Genomic DNA, 23,152 nt, shown 5'->3' with positions numbered 1-23,152 from the left:
ACTTTCAGTTTCAGCATCAGAAATAGAAATACTATTAGGATCATTAACAGGTTCAGAGGATTCTACAACATTTTTATGTTTCTTCTTCTTTTTCTTCCTAGAATGAGCACTAGGTTCAATGCGTTGAGAATCTTGTTCAATTCTTTTGGGATGCCCTTCAGGATATAGAGGATCCTGGGTAGAGACACCACCTCTAGTTGTTACTTCATAAGCATGTTTCTCTTTAGAATTATTCCCCAACAAGTCATTTTGCACTTTAGTGAGTTGATCAATTTGAGTTTGAATCATATGGAAATGTTTAACAAGCATCTTAACATCATTGGAGGTTCTCTCCACAATATCATGCAATTCACTAATAGCTCGAGAATTTTCCATTAAATGATTCTCTACTCTCATATTAAAATTTTCTTGCTTAACAATATAATTATCAAACTCATCTAAGCATTGTGCAGGAGGTTTCGAATACGGAATATCTTCCCTAGTAAAGCGTTGAAGGGAGTTTACCTCAATCATGGATGAAGGGGGAATTATCTCACATATATCTTCTATGGGAGGAAGATTCTTCACATCTTCAGATTTAATACCTTTCTCCTTGAGAGACTTCTTGGCTTCCCTCATATCTTCATCATTTAATTTAATCATACCCCTCTTCTTTAATATTGGCGTTGGAGTTGGTTCAGGCGTAGTCCAATCATCATGATTCCGGCCTATTTTAGCCAATAATTCTTCAGCGTCGTCTGGAGTTCTTTTCCTGAAAACACAACCAGCACAACTATCCAGGTATGCCCTAGACTCAATGGTTAGTCCACTATAAAATATATCAAGTAAATCATGCTTTTCCAAATCATGATCAGGCCGAGCTCTAATAAGAGAACAAAATCTCGCCCAATCCTCAGGCAATTTCTCTTCATCTCCCTGGTCAAAATTATAGATTCTCTCCAAAGCAATATGTTGAGCACTAGCAGGAAAGTATTTGCGGAAGAAAACATCAAGCAATTCTTTTGGACTTCTAATAGAATTAGGTGGCAAATTATTATACCAAGTTTTAGCGTCATCCTTTAATGAGAATGGAAAGATTTTAGCAACAAAGTAAGTACGCATCTTGACATCATCAGAAAACAAGCTACTTAGAGTAGATAACTCAGTCATGTGTTCTACAGCACTTTCTTTTTCAGTACCACAAAAGGGTGTTTTCTCAACAATAGCTATATGAGATAGATCAAGAGAAAAATCATAATCTTTATCCCTAATGTTTATAGGAGATGTGGCAAATTTAGGATCAGGAGACAGTTTATATCTAACAGCATGTTCTGCAAGCAACTTTTTAATTTTTCTTGCATCAGTAGTAGCATTGCATTTTTCAATAAAATCATCATTAAGCTCCACATAATCTTCCTCAGGATCATCACTAAAATAATCAAGTTCAGGTGAACTAACAGGTGTAGTAGCATTAGGAGTTTCAGTATTTTCAATTTGTCTAGACCTAGCAATTGTAGCATCTAGAAAGGATCCCAATGAACCACTATCATCAAGCACAGCAGAAATATTATCAATATTATGAGAGTTTTCAGATTCAGTAGAAGTACCCGCATTTGAAGCATGCGGCGGTGAAACAAGTTTATCAATCACGAGATGGCGAATCAAGATCAGCAGATGTATTCTTAATTGTACCTTTTCTTGTAGTGGATTGTAATATGGCGATCTTAGTATCGCGAGGTTTACCCATGATGGAGAATTTGCAGCGAACAATATTAATCCAAGTGAACTTCCAAATAAAGCTATGCTCCCCGACAACGGCGCCAGAAAATAGTCTTGATGACCCACAAGTATAGGGGATCGCAACAGTCTTCGAGGGAAGTAAAACCCAATTTATTGATTCGACAGAAGGGGAGACAAAGAACACTTGGAAGCCTTAACAAATGAGTTGTCAATTCAGCTGCACTGAAACAGACTTGCTCGCAAGAGTTTATCGAGGTAATAACGCTTTATGGCGGTAAGCGGTAGTGAAATAACGACAGAGTAACAGAGAGACAGCAGTAGTGATTTTAGTAAACAGCAGGATTAAAATATCGTAGGCACGGGGACGGCTGACGCGCGTTGCATGGATGAGAGAAACTCATGTAACAATCATAGCAGGGCATTTGCGAGATAATAATAAAACGGTGTCCAAGTACAAAGCAATCAATAGGCATGTGTTCCATATATAGTCGTGCGTGCTCGCAATGAGAAACTTGCACAACATCTTTTGTCCTACCAGCCGGTGGCAGCCGGGCCTCAAGGGAAACTACTGGATATTAAGGTACTCCTTTTAATAGAGTACCGGAGCAAAGCATTAACACTCCGTGAACACATGTGATCCTCACATCGCTACCATCCCCTCCGGTTGTCCCAATTCTTGTCACTTCGGGGCCATTGGTTCCGGACAGCGACATGTGTATACAACTTATAGGTAAGACCATAAACAATGAATATCTTGATGAAACAATAACATGTTCAGATCTGAGATCATGGCACTCGGGCCCTAGTGACAAGCATTAAGCATAACAAGTTGCAACAATATCATCAAAGTACCAATTACGGACACTAGGCACTATGCCCTAACAATCTAATGCTATTACATGACCAATCTCATCCAATCCCTACCATCCCCTTCGGCCTACAGCGGGGGAATTACTCACACATGGATGGGGGAAACATTGCTGGTTGATGGAGAGGCGTCGGTGGTGATGGCGGCGATGATCTCCTCCAATTCCCCGTCCCGGCGGAGTGCCAGAACGGAGACTTCTGGCTCCCGCGACGGAGTTTCGCGATGTGGCGGCGTTCTGGAGGGTTTCTGGCGACTTCGACTTCTCTCTGTGCGTTTTTAGGTCGAGGCCAATAAGTAGTTCGAAGGAGGGCGTCGGAGGCCGGCCGAGGGGGCCACACCACATGGCCGCGCGGGCCCCACAGGCCGCGCCGCCCTATGGTGTGGGGCCCTCGGGCCTCCACGACTTGTCCTTCGGCTCCGTCGCATTCCAGGAAAATAGGGCCTTCTGCATAAATTCCGAGGATTTTCCCGAAAGTTGGATTTCTGCACAAAAACGAGACACCAGAACAGTTCTGCTGAAAACAGCGTTAGTCCGTGTTAGTTGCATCCAAAATACACAAATTAGAGGCAAAACAATAGCAAAAGTGTTCGGGAAAGTAGATACGTTTTGGACGTATCACTAACCGAATCCCCTGGTGCCTTCCAACATTTCACATACCATGGAGGAGTGTCTATTTGCAAAATTACGTTCCTTACTGATGAATCAGGGCAAAACATGTGAAGAGAATTATTAGTGAAGGTTAATTAATTGGGGCTGGGAACCCCGTTGCCAGCTCTTTTTGCAAAATTATTGGATAAGCGGATGAGCCACTAGTCCATTGGTGAAAGCTGCCCAACAAGATTGAAAGATAAAACACCGCATACTTTCTCATGAGCTATAAAACATTGACACAAATAAGGAGTAATAAAGTTTTGAATTGTTTAAAGGTAGCACATGAAGTATTTACTTGAAATGGTAGAAAAATACCACATAGTAGGTAGTTATGGTGGACACAAATGGCATGGGTTTTGGCTCAAGGTTTTGGATGCACGAGAAGCATTCCCTCTCAGTACAAGGCTTTGGCTAGCAAGGTTGTTTGAAGCAAACACAAGTATGAACCGGTACAACAAAACTTACATAAGAACATATTGCAAGCATTATAAAATTCTACACTGTCTTCCTTGTTTCTCAAACACTTTTACCAGAAAATATCTAAACCTTAGAGAGACCAATCATGGAAACCAAATTTCAACAAGCTCTACGGTAGTTCTCCACTAATAGGTTTAAACTACATGATGCAAGAGCTTAAACATGATCTACTTGAGAGCTCAAAACAATTGCCAAGTATCAAATTATTCAAGACAATATGAAGCATTTTCTTTTTCCAACCAAATAACAATAAGTGCTGCGGCTTTTAGCTTTCGCCATGAATATTAAAGTAAATTAAGAACACAAGTGTTCAAATGAAAAAGCGGAGCGTGTCTCTCTCCCACACAAGGATTGCTAGGATCCGAATTTATTCAAACGCAAACAAAAATAAAAACACACAGACGCTCCAAGTAAAGCACATAAGATGTGACGGAATAAAAATATAGTTTCACTAGAGGTGACCTGATAAGTTGTTGATGAAGAAGGGGATGCCTTGGGCATCCCCAAGCTTAGATGCTTGAGTCTTCTTGAAATATGCTTGGGTGACCCACGGGGGCATCCCCAAGCTTAGGCTCTTCACTCTTCTTGATCACATTATATCACCCTTTTCTCTTGACCCTTGAAAACTTCTGCCACACCAAACTTCTCATAAACTTCATTAGAGGGGTTAGTACTCAAAAAACTTTAATCCACTTTAGTTCTGTAGTGACACATTGCAAGAACTCAATAAAACATTGGCTACAGCTCTCCACGTCTAGAAAGCCTTACTTAAAATCCACAAGAGACAATGCAAAAAAACAGAGACAGAATCTGTTAAAACAGAACAGCCAGTAAACCTGAATTTTTTTAGAGGTACTTCCGTTGCTCAAATCAGAAAACTCAAAACTAATGAAAGTTGCGTACATATCTGAGGAACACGCATGAATTTTTGCAGAATTTTTAGGTTCTCCTACAGAGAGATCTACTCAAATTTGTGACAGCTAAAAATCTGTTTCTGCGCAGAAATCCAAATCTAGTATCAGTTTTCTATTAGAGACTTTACTTGGCACAACAATGCAATAAACATGATAAGGAGAGGTTGCTACAGTAGTAACAACTTCCAAGACACAACAAAACAGTAGCAAAATAAAAACATGGGTTATCTCCCAAGAAGTGCTTTCTTTATAGCCATTAAGATGGGCTCAGTAGATTTTAATGATGCTCACATGGAAAATAGAAAATGAAGCAAAAGGAGCATCAAAAAGCACATTCAAAACACATTTAAGTCTAACCCACTTCCTATGCATAGGAATCTTGTACACAAATAAATTCATGAAGAACAAAGTGACAAGCATAGGAAGATAAAACAAGTGTAACTTCAAAAGTTTCAGCATATAGAGAGGTGTTTTAGTACCATGCAAATTTCTACAACCATATTTTCCTCTCTCATAATAATTTTCAATAGCTTCATGAATAAACTCAACAATATAACTATCACATAAAACATGTTTTTCATGATCTACAAACACATAATTTTTATCAAGCTCAAAAATAATAGGATCAAAACTTTCAAAACCACTTTTATCAATATAACAAGATGATTGATCAATCTCAAAAGATATGGGACTCCTAGATAAAGTCAAGACCTCTCCAATCCCATTTTCATTAGTAGTACAATTAATATTATCAAGTAACATAGGACCATCATCTAGAGATTTATCAAAAACATTTGCCAAGAAAACTCTTTAGTACCATGCATTTCGACATCAGGCACAAACAAAGCATTATCATAAAATTTATCAAAATAGCATGGATTATCATGAATAACAGTAGCATAATTATTCTCACAAGTTTTACTCACAGGGAATATTTCAAGAGAATCCACAGGAACATAACATTCATCCTCCTTTGGTAAGCATGGAGGACAATCAAATAGTGTAAGAGATAAAGAGTTACTCTCATTAGAAGGTTGGCATGGGTAGCTAATCCATTCTTCCTCCTTTTGTTCATCACTCTCCTCCTCTTTTTCATCCAATGAGCTTTCAGGTTCATCAATTTCTTCTTTCACAGGTTCCTGCAAATTGTGAGTGCATTCTTGTGCATGAATGAGTCTCTCTTTATAATCAATGATATAAGGATTATTGCTGTAATGTTCTATGCAAAAATCAAGGATAGAAGAGACATAATCTTTAAGGTCCTTACAAGCAACACAGGTTTCATAATTTTTAGACATGAAGGATTCTATTTCAGAAGCTCCCATAAATAAAACAAATTGTTCTACTTCTTCGAATCCAAGATGAATACAGTTATTCCAATTATAGTTCATAATTAAAACTTCTTCACTAAAGCCACATTGGAATTTAAGATGTTTAGTATCCTGTTTAGAGCAACAGTTTATATCATGGCGTTTAAGCAAGATTTTAGCAATTGTATTCAATTTTTCTATCACAACACTCATGACTTTACCCTTTCTTGATTCTCTATAATTCATATATAATTCTATAAAATCCATTTTGGTTGTGGGTTCTTCCATAACAATAGTTTTTCATTTTTCAGTTTTTCAATTTTTTATGGATTTTCGGGTATATAAGAAAAATAAAACAAGACAAAAACAAACTAGACAAAAGTAAACTAAGCAAAATTATACTAGACAGAAATAAACTAAGCACAAATAAACTAGACAAAAATAAACTAAGCAAAACAAAGTAAAATAAATACAGAGAGAGAGGTAGAGTGTACTCCCCAGGTGAACTTATGAGTAGAGCTATGCCTTGATACGTCCCCGACGTATCCATAATTTCTGTCGTTCCATGCTTGTTTTATGACAATACTTACATGTTTTTCTTGCACTTTATGATGATTTCATGCATTTTCCGGAACTAACCTATTAACGAGATGCCACAGTGCCAGTTCCTGTTTTCTGCTGTTTTTGGTTCCAGAAAGGCTGTTCGGGCAATATTCTCGGAATTGGACGAAATCAACGCCAAACCTCCTATTTTTCCCGGAAGGCTCCAGAACACCGAAGAAGAGTCGGAGGAGAGCCAGGGGGCCCCACACCATAGGGCCGCGCGGGCCAGACCCTGGCCGCGCCGGCCTAGGGTGAGGCTACCCTGTCGACCCTCCTGCGCCGCCTCTTCGCCTATATAACCCCTTTCGACCTAAAAACACCGTACCAATTGACGAAACTCCAGAAAAGTTACTGGGGCGCCGCCGCCATCGCGAAACTCCAATTCGGGGGACAGAACTCTGTTCCGGCACCCTGCCGGAACGGGGAAGTGCCCCCGGAAGCCATCTCCATCAGCGCCACCGCCTCCGCCATGCTCCGTGAGTAGTTCCCCCATGGACTACGGGTTCTAGCTGTAGCTAGTTGGTATTCTCTCCCCCATGTACTTCAATACAATGATCTCATGAGCTGCCTTACATGATTGAGATTCATCTGATGTAATCGGTGTTGTGTTTGTTGGGATCCGATGGATGATACATTATGATTAGTCTATCTATAAAGTTTGTGAAGTTATTGTTGCTGCAATCTTGTTATTCTTAATGCTTGTCACTAGGGCCCGAGTGGCATGATCTTAGATTTAAGCTCTATAATTATTGCTTAGATTGTATCTACAAGTTGTATGCACATGTTACTGTCCGGAACCAAAGGCCCCGAAGTGACAAGAATCGGGACAACCGGAGGGGATGGCGGTGATGCGAGGATCACATGTTTTCACGGTGTGTTAATGCTTTGCTCCGGTACTCTATTAAAAGGAGTACCTTAATATCCAGTAGTTTCCCTTGAGGCCCGGCTGCCACCGGCTGGTAGGACAAAAGATGTTGTGCAAGTTTCTCATTGCGAGCACGTACGACTATATACGGAAAACATGCCTACATAATTAATAAGCCTGATGTTCTTTCTTAATGCTTTGATTCCTATCAATTGCCCAACTGTAATTTGTTCACCCAACACTTGTCACTTATTGGAGAGTTACCACTAGTGTAGATCGCTGGGAACCCCGGTCCATATCTCATCATTATATACTTGTTCTACATGTCATTGGAAGTAGTATCAACTATTTTCCGGTGCCATTGCTCTCATATTGCTATTACTGCTGCTGTGTTACTGTTACTACTGCTCTCATATTACTGTTACTTTCACATCACCCCTGTTACTAGTGCTTTTCCAGGTGCAGCTGAATTGACAACTCAGTTGTTAAGGCTTATAAGTATTCTTTACCTCCCCTTGTGTCGAATCAATAAATTTGGGTTTTACTTCCCTCGAAGACTATCGCGATCCCCTATACTTGTGGGTCATCAAGACTGTTTTCTGGCGCCGTTGCCGGGGAAGCATAGCTCTACTCATAAGTTCACCTGGGGAGTACACTCTACCTCTCTCTCTGTTTTATTTTATTTTGTTTTGCTTAGTTTACTTTTTCCTAGTTTACTTGTGCTTAGTTTATTTCTGTCTAGTATTACTTTGCTTAGTTTACTTTTGTCTAGTTTATTTCAGTTTTGTTTTATTTTCCTCATATACCCAAAAATCCATAAAAATTTGAAAACCCGAAAAATTAAAAACTGCTGTCATGGGAGAACCAACAACCTACTTGGAGCTTATGGAATGTTATAATTGTTATAGAGAAACAAGAACTGGTAAAGTAATGAGTGATCTGATAGAAAAATTAAATACAATTGCTAGAATCTTGCTTAGACGCCATGATATAAACTGTTGCTCTCAACAGGATACTAAACATCTTAAATTTCAATGTGGCTTTAGTGAGGAATATTTTATTAAGAGCTATAATCGGAATTGCTATATTCATTATGGGTTCGAAGAGGTAGAACAATTTGTCTTATTTATGGGAGCCTCCGAGATAGAATCCTTCATGGTTGAGAATTATGAAACTTGTGCTATTTGTAAGGACCTTAAAGATTATGTCTCTACTATCCTTAATTCTTGCATAGAATGCTACAGTAGGAATCCTTATATCCTTGATTATAAAGAGAGACACATTAATGCACAAGAATGCACTCACAATTTGCAGGAACCGGTGGAAGAAGAAACTGATGAACCTGAAAGCTCATTGGATGAAAAAGAGGAGGAAATTGATGAACCTGAAAGCTCATTGGATGAAAAAGAAGAGGAGAGCGACAAACAAAAGGAGGAAGAATGGATTAGCTACCCATGCCAACCTTCTAATGAGAGTAACTCTTCATCTCTTACATTATTTGATTGTCCTCCATGCTTACCGAAAGAGGTTGAATGTTATGTTCCTGTGGATTCTCTTGAAATATTACCTATGAGTAAAACTTGTGAGAATAATTATGCTACTGTTATATATGATAATCCATGCTACTTTGATAAATCTTATGATAATGCTTTGTTTGTGCCTGATGTCGAAATGCATGGTACTAAAGAATTTTGCTTGGCAAATGTTTATGATAAAGCTCTAGATGATGGTCCTATGTTACTTGATAATATTAATTGTACTACTAATGAAAATGGGATTGGAGAGGATTTAACTTTATCTATGTGTCCCATATCTCTTGAGATTGATCAACTACCTTGTTATATTATTAATAAAAGTAAGTTTGAAAGTTTTAATTCCACTATTCTTGAACTTGATAAAAATTATGTGTTTGGAAATCATGGAAAGTATGCTGCATGTGATAGTTATATTGTTGAGTTTATTCATGAAGCTACTGAGAATTATTATGAGAGAGGAAAATATGGTTGTAGAAATTTGCATGGTACTAAAACACCTCTCTATGTGCTTAAAATTTTGAAGTTACACTTGTTCTATCTTCCTATGCTTGTTACTTTGCTTTTCATGAACTTGTTTATTTACAAGATTCCTTTGCATAGGAAGCATGTTAGGCTTAAATGTGTTTTGAATTTGCCTCTTGATGCTCTCTTTTGCTTCAAATACTATTTCTTGCGAGTGCATCATTAAAACTGCTGAGCCCATCTTAATGGCTATAAAGAAAGCAACTTCTTGGGAGATAACCCATGTGTTATTTTGCTACAGTACTTTGTTTTATATTTGTGTCTTGGAAGTTGTTTACTACTGTAGCAACCTCTCCTTATCTTAGTTTTGTGTTTTGTTGTGCCAAGTGAAGCCTCTAATCGAAGGTTGATGCTAGATTTGGATTTCTGCGCAGAAACAGATTTCTATCTGTCACGAATCTGGGTCTAATTCTCTGTAGGAAACTCAGAAAATTATGCCAATTTACGTGCGTGTTCCTCAGATATGTACGCAACTTTCATTAGTTTTGAGTTTTCTGATTTGAGCAACGGAAGTATTTATTTAAAATTCGTCTTTACTGGCTGTTCTGTTTTGGCAGATTCTGTCTCTATTTTTTTGCATTGTCTCTTGTGGACTTTAAGCGAGCTTTTCTAGACATAGAGAGCTGTAGCTAATGTTTTATTGAGTTCTTGCAATGTGCCACTACAGGACCAAGGTGGATTCAAATTTTTTGAGTACTAACCCCTCTAATGAAGTTTATGAGAAGTTTGTTGTGAAGGAAGTTTTCAAGGGTCAAGAGAGGAGGATGATATATGATCAAGAAGAGTGAAAAGTCTAAGCTTGGGGATGCCCCCGTGGTTCATCCCTGCATATTTCAAGAAGACTCAAGCGTCTAAGCTGGGGGATGCCCAAGGCATCCCTTTCTTCATCAACTTATCAGGTTCCTCCCCTGAAACTATATTTTTATTCGGTCACATCATATGTGCTTTACTTGGAGCGTCTGTGTGCTTTTATTTTTGTTTGTGTTTGAATAAATTCGGATCCTAGCAATCCTTGTTTGGGAGAGAGACACGCTCCGCTTTTTCATATGAACACTTGTTCTTCGTTTTACTTTTAATGTTCAATGATAAAAGTTGGAAGCTATCGCACTTATTATTATTTGGTTGGAAAAGGAAAATGCCTCATATGTCTTGGATAATTTGATACTTGGCAATTGTTTTGAGCTCTCAAGTAGATCATAAGTTTTTGCATGTAGTTTAAACCTATTAGTGGAGAACTACCGTAAAGCTTGTTAAAATTGGTTTGCATAATTGATCTCTCTTAAGGTCTAGATATTTTCTGGTAAAAGTGTTTGAGCAACAAGGAAGACAGTGTAGAGTATTATAATGCTTGCAATATGTTCTTATGTAAGTTTTGCTGTACCGATTCATACTTGTGTTTGCTTCAAACAACCTTGCTAGCCAAAGCCTTGTACTGAGAGGGAATACTTCTCGTGCATCCAAAAACCTTGAGCCAAAACCTATGCCATTTGTGTCCACCATACCTACCTACTATGTGGTATTTCCTGCCATTCCAAAGTAAATTGCTTGAGTGCTACCTTTAGACAATTCAAAATTTATCACCTCTGATTTGTGTCAATGTTTTATAGCTCATGAGGAAGTATGTGGTGTTTATCTTTCAATCTTATTGGGCAACTTTCACCAATGGACTAGTGGCTTCATCCGCTTATCCAATAATTTTGCAAAAAGAGCCGGCAATGGGATTCCCAGTCCCAAATTAATTAACAAAAATAGACACTCCTCCATGGTATGTGGTTGTTGGACGGCACCCGAAGGATTCGGTTAGCCATGGCTTGTGTAAGAAAAGGATGGGAGGAGTGTCATAATAATAAAACTAAAATAAAAAGGCACTCCTTCATGGTATGAGATTGTTGGCAGGCACCCGAGGATTCGGTTAGCCATGGTTTGTGAAAGAAAGGCTGGAAGGAGTGCCACACAAAATAAAATAATTCATGGGAGCCGCTCTTTGAAGGTTTGTCTGGCAAGGGGGTTAGAGTGCCCACTACCATTCGTTGACAACAACAAACACCTCTCAAAACTTTACTTTTATGCTCTCTATATGTTTTCAAAACCAAAGCTCTAGCACAAATATATCAATCAAGGCTTCCCTCTGCGAAGGGCCATTCTTTTACTTTTATTTTGAGTCAGTTTACCTACTTCCTTCCACCTTAGAAGCAAACACTTGTGTCAACTGTGCATTGATTCTTACATACTTGCATATTTGCATTCATCATATTACTCTATGTTGACAATATCCATGAGATATACATGTTGAAAGTTGAAAGCAACCGCTGAAACTTATATCCTCCTTTGTGTTGCTTCGATGCCTTTACTATGAACTTATTGCTTTATGAGTTAACTCTTGTGCAATCTTTTGATGCTTGTCTTGAAAGTACTCTTCATGAAAAGTTTTGCTATATGTTATCTACTTGTTAGCAACTATAGATTATTGCCTTGAGTCACTTCATTCATTTCATATGCTTTGTAATAGTATGATCAAGGTTATGTAAGTAGCATGTCACTACAGAAATTATTCTTTTTATCGTTTACCTGCTCGGGACGAGCAGGAACTAAGCTTGGGGATGCTGATACGTCCCCGATGTATCCATAATTTCTGTCGTTCCATGCTTGTTTTATGACAATACTTACATGTTTTGCTTGCACTTTATGATGATTTCATGCATTTTCCGGAACTAACCTATTAACGAGATGCCACAGTGCCAGTTCCTGTTTTTCTGTTTTTGGTTCCGGAGAAAGGCTGTTCGGGCAATATTCTCGGAATTGGACGAAATCAACGCCAAACCTCCTATTTTTCCCGGAAGGCTCCAGAACACCGAAGAAGAGTCGGAGGAGAGCCAGGGGGGCCCCACACCATAGGGCCGCGCGGGCCAGACCCTGGCCGCGCCGGCCTAGGGTGAGGCCACCCTGTCGACCCTCCTGCGCCGCCTCTTCGCCTATATAACCCCTTTCGACCTAAAAACACCGTACCAATTGACGAAACTCCAGAAAAGTTACTGGGGCGCCGCCGCCATCGCGAAACTCCAATTCGGGGGACAGAACTCTGTTCCGGCACCCTGCCGGAACGGGGAAGTGCCCCCGGAAGCCATCTCCATCAGCGCCACCGCCTCCGCCATGCTCCGTGAGTAGTTCCCCCATGGACTACGGGTTCTAGCTGTAGCTAGTTGGTATTCTCTCCCCCATGTACTTCAATACAATGATCTCATGAGCTGCCTTACATGATTGAGATTCATCTGATGTAATCGGTGTTGTGTTTGTTGGGATCCGATGGATGATACATTATGATTAGTCTATCTATAAAGTTTGTGAAGTTATTGTTGCTGCAATCTTGTTATTCTTAATGCTTGTCACTAGGGCCCGAGTGGCATGATCTTAGATTTAAGCTCTATAATTATTGCTTAGATTGTATCTACAAGTTGTATGCACATGTTACTGTCCGGAACCAAAGGCCCCGAAGTGACAAGAATCGGGACAACCGGAGGGGATGGCGGTGATGCGAGGATCACATGTTTTCACGGTGTGTTAATGCTTTGCTCCGGTACTCTATTAAAAGGAGTACCTTAATATCCAGTAGTTTCCCTTGAGGCCCGGCTGCCACCGGCTGGTAGGACAAAAGATGTTGTGCAAGTTTCTCATTGCGAGCACGTACGACTATATACGGAAAACATGCCTACATAATTAATAAGCCTGATGTTCTTTCTTAATGCTTTGATTCCTATCAATTGCCCAACTGTAATTTGTTCACCCAACACTTGTCACTTATTGGAGAGTTACCACTAGTGTAGATCGCTGGGAACCCCGGTCCATATCTCATCATTATATACTTGTTCTACATGTCATTGGAAGTAGTATCAACTATTTTCCGGTGCCATTGCTCTCATATTGCTATTACTGCTGCTGTGTTACTGTTACTACTGCTCTCATATTATCGTTACTTTCACATCACCCCTGTTACTAGTGCTTTTCCAGTGCGGCTGAATTGACAACTCAGTTGTTAAGGCTTATAAGTATTCTTTACCTCCCCTTGTGTCGAATCAATAAATTTGGGTTTTACTTCCCTCGAAGACTATCGCGATCCCCTATACTTGTGGGTCATCATGCCTCCCCGGCAACGGCGCCAGAAAATAGTTTTAATAACCCACAAGTAAAGGGGATCGCAACAGTCTTCGAGGGAAGTAAAACCCAAATTTATTGATTCGACACAAGGGGAGACAAAGAATACTTATAAGCCTTAACAACTGAGTTGTCAATTCAGCTGCACCTGGAAAAGCACTAGTAACAGGGGTGACGTGAAAGCAGCAGTAATATGAGAGCAATAGTAATAGTAACACAGCAGCAGTAGCAGTAACACAGAGGCAATGGCACCACAAAATAGTTGATACTACTTCTAATGACATATAGGACCGAGTGAATATTTGATGATGAAATATGGACCGGGGTTCCCAGCTATCTACACTAGTGGTAACTCTCCAATAACAAGTGACAAGTGTTGGGTGAACAAATTACAGTTGGGCAATTGATAGGATTGAAAAAGCATTAAGACAGAACATCAAGTTTATTAATCATGTAGGCATGTTTTCCATATATAGTCATGCGTGCTCGCAATGAGAAACTTGCATAACATCTTTTGTCCTACCAGCCAGTGGCAGCCGGGCCTCAAGGGAATCTACTGGTAATTAAGGTACTCCTTTTAATAGAGCACCGGAGCAAAGCATTAACACTTGGTGAAAACATGTGATCCTCATATCTAAGCCTTCCCTCCGATTATCCCGATTCTTTGTCACTCTGGGGCCTCGGGTTCCGGACATAGACATGTGCAAACAACTTGTAGATACAATCTAAGCAATAATTATAGAGCTCAAATCTAAGATCATGCCACTCGTGCACTAGTGACAAGCATTTAACACAACAAGATTGCAGCAACAATAACTTCACAAACTTATATAGATAGACTGATCATAATGTAACAATTCATCGGCCGGATCCCAACAAACACAACACCGATTACATCAGATGGATCTCAATCATGTAAGGCAGCTCATGAGATCATTGTATTGAGGTACATGGGAGAGAGAGTACCAACTAGCTACTGCTAGAACCCGTAGTCCATGGGGGAACTACTCACGGAGCATGATGGAGGCGGTGGCGTTGATGGAGAAGACTTCCGGGGGCACTTCCCCGTCCCGGTGGCGTGCCGGAACAGAGATTCTGTCCCCCGAAACGGAGTTTCGTGATGGCGGCGGCACCCCTGGAGTCTTTCTGTAGTATGATTGATTGATATAGGGTTTTCGCGTCGCGAGGAATATATAGGCGAAAGGGCGGCGTTGGAGGGGTCCCGAGGGGCCCACCCCATAGCTGGGCGCGCCCCCCCTCTTGGCCGCGCCGCCAGGTGGTGTGGGGCCCCCTTGGCCCCTCTCCGTCCCTCCTTCGGTGTTCTGGGTCCGTCTCGGTAAAATAGGAGGTTTGGCTTTTGTTTCGTCGAATTCCGAGAATATTGCCCGAACAGCTTTTCTGGAACCAAAAACAGCAGAAAACAGGAACTGGGCACCTTGGCATCTCGTTAATAGGTTAGTGCCGGAAAATGCATAAAATCATTATAAAGTGTGAGCAAAACATGTAGGTATTGTCATAAAACTAGCATGGAATATCAGAAATTATAGATACGTTGGAGACGTTTCAGAGATGCATGGTTGTGGTCATATGCGTGGCCATGGGCATCGTTGTCGAAGGCTAGAGAGTAGGTGGTCGCCGGAGTGAGAGGAGGTTGTCACGGAGAAGCTCGCCGGAGTGAGAGAAGGTGGTCGTGGAGAAAGCTTGACTGAGGGTGGTCGCTGGAGTGAGAGGAGGTGGTCATGGAGAAGCTCGACGGAGGTTGGTCGCCGGAGTGAGAGGAGGTGGTCGTGGATAAGTGATGACCCACAAGTATAGGGGATCGCAACAGTCTTCGAGGGAAGTAAAACCCAATTTATTGATTCAACACAAAGGGAGCCAAAGAATATTTGTAAGCCTTAACAGCGGAGTTGTCAATTCAGCTGCACCTGGAAACAGACTTGCTCGCAAGAGTTTATCAGTAGCAACAGTTTTATAGCAGTAGTGAAATATCAGCAGCAGTGTAACAGAGACAGCAGTAGCGATTATAGTAAACAACAGGATTAAAATACTGTAGGCACAGGGATGGATGAACGGGCGCTGCATGGATGAGAGAACTCATGTAACAATCAAGGTAGGGCATTTGCAGATAATAATAAAACGGTATCCAAGTACTAAACAATCCATAGGCATGTGTTCCATATTTAGTCGTATGTGCTCGCAATGAGAAACTTGCACAACATCTTTTGTCCTACCAGCCGGTGGCAGCCGAGCCTCTAGGGAATCTACTGGAAATTAAGGTACTCCTTTTAATAGAGCACCGGAGCAAAGCATTAACATTCGGTGAACACATGTGATCCTCATATCACTGCCTTCCCCTCCGGTTGTCCCAATTTCTGTCACTTTGGGGCCTCGGGTTCCGGACAGCAACATGGGTATACAAGTTGCAGGTAAGATCATAAAACAATGAATATCATCATGAAACAATAACATGTTCAGATCTGAGATCATGGCACTCGGGCCCTAGTGCTGGCGCGGAGTTGACGTGGGAGTTAGAAATCTTTGTGGAGTATCAAGTATTATCAAGAGAGATGCATCGACAGCGGGGTTTGGAGTTTTCTCAACCATGCATAGTATTTTGGATACATAAGTTTTAGCGGCTCCCTTTTCATTAGTCTTGGGCTTGCTACTCTCATCAAACAAATTTTCAGGAACAAGCCAAGCATAATTATCATCTAGAGCTTCATGCATCGCTAGGAGCTTACATGGTATTGGTGCTTTAATCTCCCCACCATCATTAACACTATTAGTGTACTTAATTCTATCCATATCCATTTTTTCAAGTGTTCTTTTAAAATTGGTAATCGTACCAAGCCTCTCATGCTTACTAAAAACTTTTTTAGCTTCTTTAGCTATATCCGCAAATTCTCGCACTAAGACTTTTAGAACAAAATCTCTCTTCTCTCCCCGCTCCATATCAGAAAGTGTAAGAAACATGTGTTGTATCATGGGGTTGAGACTAATAAATCTAGCTTCCATCATGCATACCAAACAAACAGAGGCATCTTCATAAGTAGGGACAGCTTTTGCAAGGGGTATATCTTTAAGATCTTCATGCATACTAACATGGGTGAAAAATTCTTCTATATTATCTCTTCCAATTATATACCCTTGTCCCACAGGTATATCTTTTACAGTAAAATTAAAAGGAAACATGTTGAAATAAGTAAAGCAAATGCAAGTAACTAAATTTTTTTTTTGTGTTTTTGATATAGAGTGCAAGACAGTAAATAAAGTAAAGCTAGCAACTAATTTTTTTTGTGTTTTGATATAATGCAGCAAACAAGAAAGTAAATAAAATAAAGCAAGACAAAAACAAAGTAAAAAGATTGGATTGTGGAGACTCCCCTTGCAGCGTGTCTTGATCTCCCCGGCAACGGCGCCAGAAATTTACTTGCTGGCGCGGAGTTGACGTGGGAGTTAGAAATCTTTGTGGAGTAACTTTTCTTCAGATCCCCGGCAACGGCGCCAGAAATTTAGCTTGATGACGCGTAAAGCACACGCCCGTTGGGAACCCCAAGTGGAAGGTGTGATGCGTACAGCAGCAAGTTTCCCTCAGTAAGAAACCAAGGTTTATCGAACCAGTAGGAGTCAACAAGCACGTCGAAGGTTGATGGCGGCGGGATGTTGTGCGACGCAACACCAGGGATTCCGGCGCCAACGTGGAACCTGCACAACACAACCAAAGTACTTTGCCCCAACAAAACAGTGAGGTTGTCAATCTCACCGGCTTGCTGTAACAAAGGATTAGATGTATAGTGTGGATGATGATTGTTTGCAGAAAACAGTAGAACAAGTATTGCAGTAGATTGTATTCGATGTAAAAGAATGGACCGGGGTCCACAGTTCACTAGAGGTGTCTCTCCCATAAGATAAATAGCATGTTGGGTGAACAAATTACAGTTGGGCAATTGACAAATAGAGAGGGAATGACCATGCACATACATGATATGATGAGTATAGTGAGATTTAATTGGGCATTACGACAAAGTACATAGACCGCTATCCAGCATGCATCTATGCCTAAAAAGTCCACCTTCAGGTTATCATCCGAACCCCTTCCAGTATTAAGTTGCAAACAACAGACAATTGCATTAAGTATGGTGCGTAATGTAATCAATAACTACATCCTCGGACATAGCATCAATGTTTTATCCCTAGTGGCAACAGCACATCCACAACCTTAGAACTTTTCATCCTTTGTCCCAGATTTAATGGAGGCATGAACCCACTATCGAGCATAAATACTCCCTCTTGGAGTTAAGAGTAAAAACTTGGCCAGAGCCTCTACTAATAACGGAGAGCATGCAAGATCATAAACAACACATAGGTAATAGATTGATAATCAACACAACATAGTATTCTCTATCGATCGGATCCCAACAAACACAACATATAGCATTACAGATAGATGATCTTGATCATGTTAGGCAGCTCACAAGATCCGACAATGAAGCACATAAGGAGGAGACGACCATCTAGCTACTGCTATGGACCCATAGTCCAGGGGTGAACTACTCACTCATCACTCCGGAGGCGACCATGGCGGTGAAGAGTCCTCCGGGAGATGATTCCCCTCTCCGGCAGGGTGCCGGAGGCGATCTCCTGAATCCCCCGAGATGGGATTGGCGGCGGCAGCGTCTCTGGAAGGTTTTCCGTATCGTGGCTCTCGGTACTGGGGGTTTCACGACGAAGACTATATGTAGGCGGAAGGGCAGGTCAAGAGGCGTCACGGGGGGCCCACACACCAGGGCCGCGCGGCCAAGGCCCAGGCCGCGCCGCCCTGTTGTGTCGCCACCTCGTGGCCCCACTTCGTAAGTCCTCCGGTCTTCTGGAAGCTTCGTGGCAAAATAGGCCCCTGGGCGTTGATTTCGTCCAATTCCGAGAATATTTCCTTACTATGATTTCTGAAACCAACAACAGCAGAAAACAGCAACTGGCTCTTCGGCATCTCGTTAATAGGTTAGTGCCGGAAAATGCATAAATGCGACATAAAGTATGCATAAAACATGTAGATATCATCAATAATGTGGCATGGAACATAAGAAATTATCGATACGTCGGAGACGTATCACCTAGTGACAAGCATTAAGCATAACAAGCTGCAACAATATCATAAAAGTACCAATTACGGACACTAGGCACAATGCCCTAACAATCTTATGCTATTACATGACCAATCTCATCCAATCCCTACCACCCCCTTCAGCCTACAGCGGGGGAATTACTCACACATGGATGGGGGAAACATGGCTGGTCGATGGAGAGGCGTCGGTGGTGATGATGGCGATGATCTCCTCCAATTCCCCGTCCCGGCGGAGTGCCAGAACAGAGTTTCTGGTCCCGAGACGGAGTTTCGCGATGGCGGTGGTGTTCTGGATGTCTTCTGGTGATTTCGTCTAACCCCCCGTGCGTTTTTAGGTCGAAGACGTTGAGTAGTCCAGAGGGGGGCGTCTGGGGCTGCCCGAGGCGCCGCCACCATAGGCTGGCGCGGCCCAGGGGCCTGCCGCACCGCGTGGTGGGGTGGCCGCCTCGTGGCCCCCCTCCTTCTGGTCTTCTGGCTCCGTTAATCTTCGGTGAAAATAGGCCCATTGGAATTAATCCCGGGGATTTCCTGAAAGTTGAGTTTCTGCACAAAAACAAGACACCAGGGCAATTCTGCTGAAAACAGCGTTAGTCCGTGTTAGTTGTATCCAAAATACACAAATTAGAGGCAAAACAATAGCAAAAGTGTTCGGGAAAGTAGATACGTTTTGGACGTATCAATAAGCTCACCGGAGGTTGGTCACCGGAGTCAGAGGAGCTTATTCGCCGGTGAGTATCTTGAGGAGGTGCACTCCGGAGGGAGGGATATGAAGTAGTAGGGAGGAGGAATAGAGGAGTAGGAGGAGGAGGAGAGAAGGAGAAGGACGAGGATGAGGAGGAGAAGAGAAGAAGGGAGGAAGAGACGAGGAGGAGGAGAAGTGAAAAGAGAGGGGAGAAGAGAGATAAGGCAAGCCGTCTTGGGCATATATATCCTAGCTAGGTTACCGCCGGCACACCACTATGCACGTGCGCCAGCGGTATTTGCTTGAATTCTTTTTCAAAATTTAAAAGCGAAAAAACTCATGTTTCTGGTTTGAATTTGACGAATCCAATAATTGTCTGAACGACCATAGGTCGTTGAAATTTTATGTAAAATTTTCCATAGATATAATTTCATATAATTTTTTTTCATCGAAGGCCGTATGCAACCAGAAATCCCGTTTTACCGAAACATGACGACATTTTGCACAATATATCGAAATTCATGTTTTAAATTTTTCATTGAAACAAGATGACATAGCACATGGGCATATGATTTTATTTTTTGAAACTTCTATCATTTTATTTTATTTTTTTCGAAAACTGAAAAGGTGATCTACTTGGGAGGGGGGTGGGGGTGTGGAGGAAAAATCAGAGTACCCCTTACCGCCGGCGCACCACCATTTTGGTGCGCTGGTGGTAATCAAATTACCTAGTTGACCTAGTTGAACCCTTACCGCCGGTGGTAACCATTTTGGTACGCCGGTGGTAATCTGATTTTTATGCTAGCCCGGACCAAGTCAACCCTTATCCTCGGTGCACTGATTCTTCGCTGACCATAAAATAGGTGCGCCGGCGGAAAATACCATTGGCGTGCACCTTTATGTGCGCCGGTGGTAACCCTGGGCCTATAGCCTATTTCCTACTAGTGATTGTACTTCTTCAGAAACCAGCTGAAGCACCAGTGCCAGCAGAGACAACAACAACAACAACAACACAAGTAGATAGTGAGGAAGATATGTTGGATGCTTGCTCTCCTTAGCCGAAGTGTCGAGTTTTGGAAGGCTCCACCGGAAAACTTCCTTGGACACATTATCTCCTAGGAAAGGTGACCCAAGGAACCTCTCACGGGCACTATCGGGTGCTCTCACACATTCTCGACCTCTCATATAGAGGCTCACTTATAGATATTTCTCCATTTCTACGCAGCTCAAGGAGAAACCATGTAATCCATGATATACACCATATGCATCACACATGCATGAGTAAGGGTGTTACCTCCACCGCGAGGGTCCCGAACCTGGGTATATCACCACATGCTTGTGGCCAATCCCACATCCAAAATCCAACGTATGCTGTCACAAAACGACGACACCAGCTATAGCCTATGTGACAACATCATCACATGCTTGTGGCCAATCCCACATCCAAAATCCACCGTATGCTGTCACAAAACAACGACACCAGCTAGAGCCTATGTGACAACATCATCAACAACAAATAGTGAGGAAGATCTCTTGGATGCTTGTTCTACTTGGCCGAAGTGTCGAGTTCCAGAAGGCTCTTTGGCGAACTACCTTGGGCGCCTTATGCCTGGAGATTGATGGATCGGATGTGATTCAGCCGTGCGCACCAATGTTTTTTACGACCATTTGGTTTTAGGAGAGAGCCGCGCGAAACACTACTATATGTTGCCATCATAGGATATGTCTTTTAGTTCAATAGTGAAGTCAGATGTGGAGAATGTCATGCAAGTCGTGATCTGGGGAATAGGAATATTCGTTTGAGTCTTTGCACCGATGAGGAACTTTCTTGGTGATCTGGGCTTCGTAGAAACGACATATAAGTGGGGGCGACAAGAGAGAAGTTTAATGTCTTATCTTTATGGAAAAAATCCAAGGTATGACATTTATTGGTTGGGCTTGTTAATGGCCTTGTTGATGAAATTATTTTGAAAGTGAAGATTATCTTCATGGTGAAAACCTAAGATCTATGATCAGATGACGATGGCTCTTGTGCACTGTTTTCATTTTGGAGGTATCGTTTTTGAAAAACTTATACTTTAGGTGTTGTCTTGCTCATGTTTGGATTGCTGCTACAAAGATAAAAACACTATAGCAGGAATCTTCTAGTTTTTTTTCTTGGTTGTGTGCTATCTTCACGATATTAATATATTTTTTTATTGAAAAAACCTACTAGTTTAGGACCCCGCTAGAAGCCTAAATTTAAGATGCGGTGTCTCTGTGTTTCCTGTAAAGACGTTTTGCCAGATCACGAATACAGTCTCGATTGTGTAGTGGCAGATCATCGGAAGGGCCAATGCGCGCGGCACGGAGTCTGTCAGGCGGTCGGCTCCGATCGACGCCGACCATCATGCGGATAGATGCAGTTTTGGTACTCCAGCAAGCAACAACCACGGCTAGAGCCGACCGGCCGACGGCCACCGTCCATGCCACTGCGAGGTATCTACAGGCGAGACATGAAGACATGCCATTCTGCCGCGCGCCGACCACCGCCAACTTGGCCGGCGTCGGCAACCACTAGTGGAAAACAGGGCTTCCGTGGGAGCCTTTTGTCGTGGGCGCGCCTGCACCCGCGACAAATGGCCTGGCCACGTCGCCCCGAAACCATGTGGAGCGCGCGGAGGCTTTTGTCGCGGCCTTTTGTCGCGGGCCGTATTACGACCCGCGACAAAAGGGGTAGGAGCGACGTGGCCACCCCTTTTGTCGCGGGTCGTAATACGGCCCGCGACAAAATGTCCCCCCCCCCTATATATATAGAAGCAGCCAGCCACCCCCCCACCTCATTTTTTCCTTGGTGGTGAAGGTGGAGGTGTATGCTAGCTCATTTTTTCTACATGTGCACAAGAGGTGTTTGATGGAATGCTTGTGAGAGGGATGCCACTTGGTTTTATTTGATAAGATTTATCCTCTTTTTGATCCAAAAAGGTTAGCAACTATTTTCTCGACTATATATATATGCATAGTCCGTACAATACTAATTTTAGCAAGGTGATTGCATCTGATACATATATAATTGTACTTATGATGCGGATGAGTCATCCATGGATGTACGGTAACCGATGTGCTCCCGCTTTCGTGAGAGGGCGTGAATTCTTTCCTGCTTGTGGCCGAGGCCAACAAGTCGAAGCAAGGTTTTATGTGCTGTCCATGTCTAAAATGTAAGAACGAGAAGGATTACTCTTGCTCAAGAGATATTAAGAGCCACCTGCTTCGGTTTGGGTTCATGTCCAGCTATAATGTTTGGACCAAGCACGGAGAAGAAGGGGTTATGATGGAAGACGGCGATGAGGAAGAAGATAATGATGAGAAGTACCGATCTATGTTCTCTGAATGCTTTGATACCGCAATGGACGACAATGAAGAAGAAGGAGGTGAAGAACGAGGCATCGAGATGATCCTGTTGATGATGATCTTCGTCGGGCCATTTCGATGCAAGAAGAGACCGTGACACGGATAAGGAGAGGTTGCAGTTCGACTAGATGTTAGAGGACCACCACAAATTGTTGTACCCAGGTTGTGAAGATGGGCATAGAAAGCTGGGTAGCATATTGGAATTGCTGAAATGGAAGGCAGAGGTCGGTGTGACTGACTCGGGATTTGAGAAATTGATGATAATATTAAAGAAGCTGTTTCCAAGAAATAATGAATTGCCCGTCAGTACATATGAAGCAAAGAAGCTTGTCTGCCCTCTAGGA

The sequence above is a fragment of the Lolium perenne genome, chromosome 7 (genome assembly GCF_019359855.2).
Source record: "Lolium perenne isolate Kyuss_39 chromosome 7, Kyuss_2.0, whole genome shotgun sequence".
Taxonomy (NCBI): domain Eukaryota; kingdom Viridiplantae; phylum Streptophyta; class Magnoliopsida; order Poales; family Poaceae; genus Lolium; species Lolium perenne.
Note: the sequence above shows the minus strand (reverse complement) of the source record.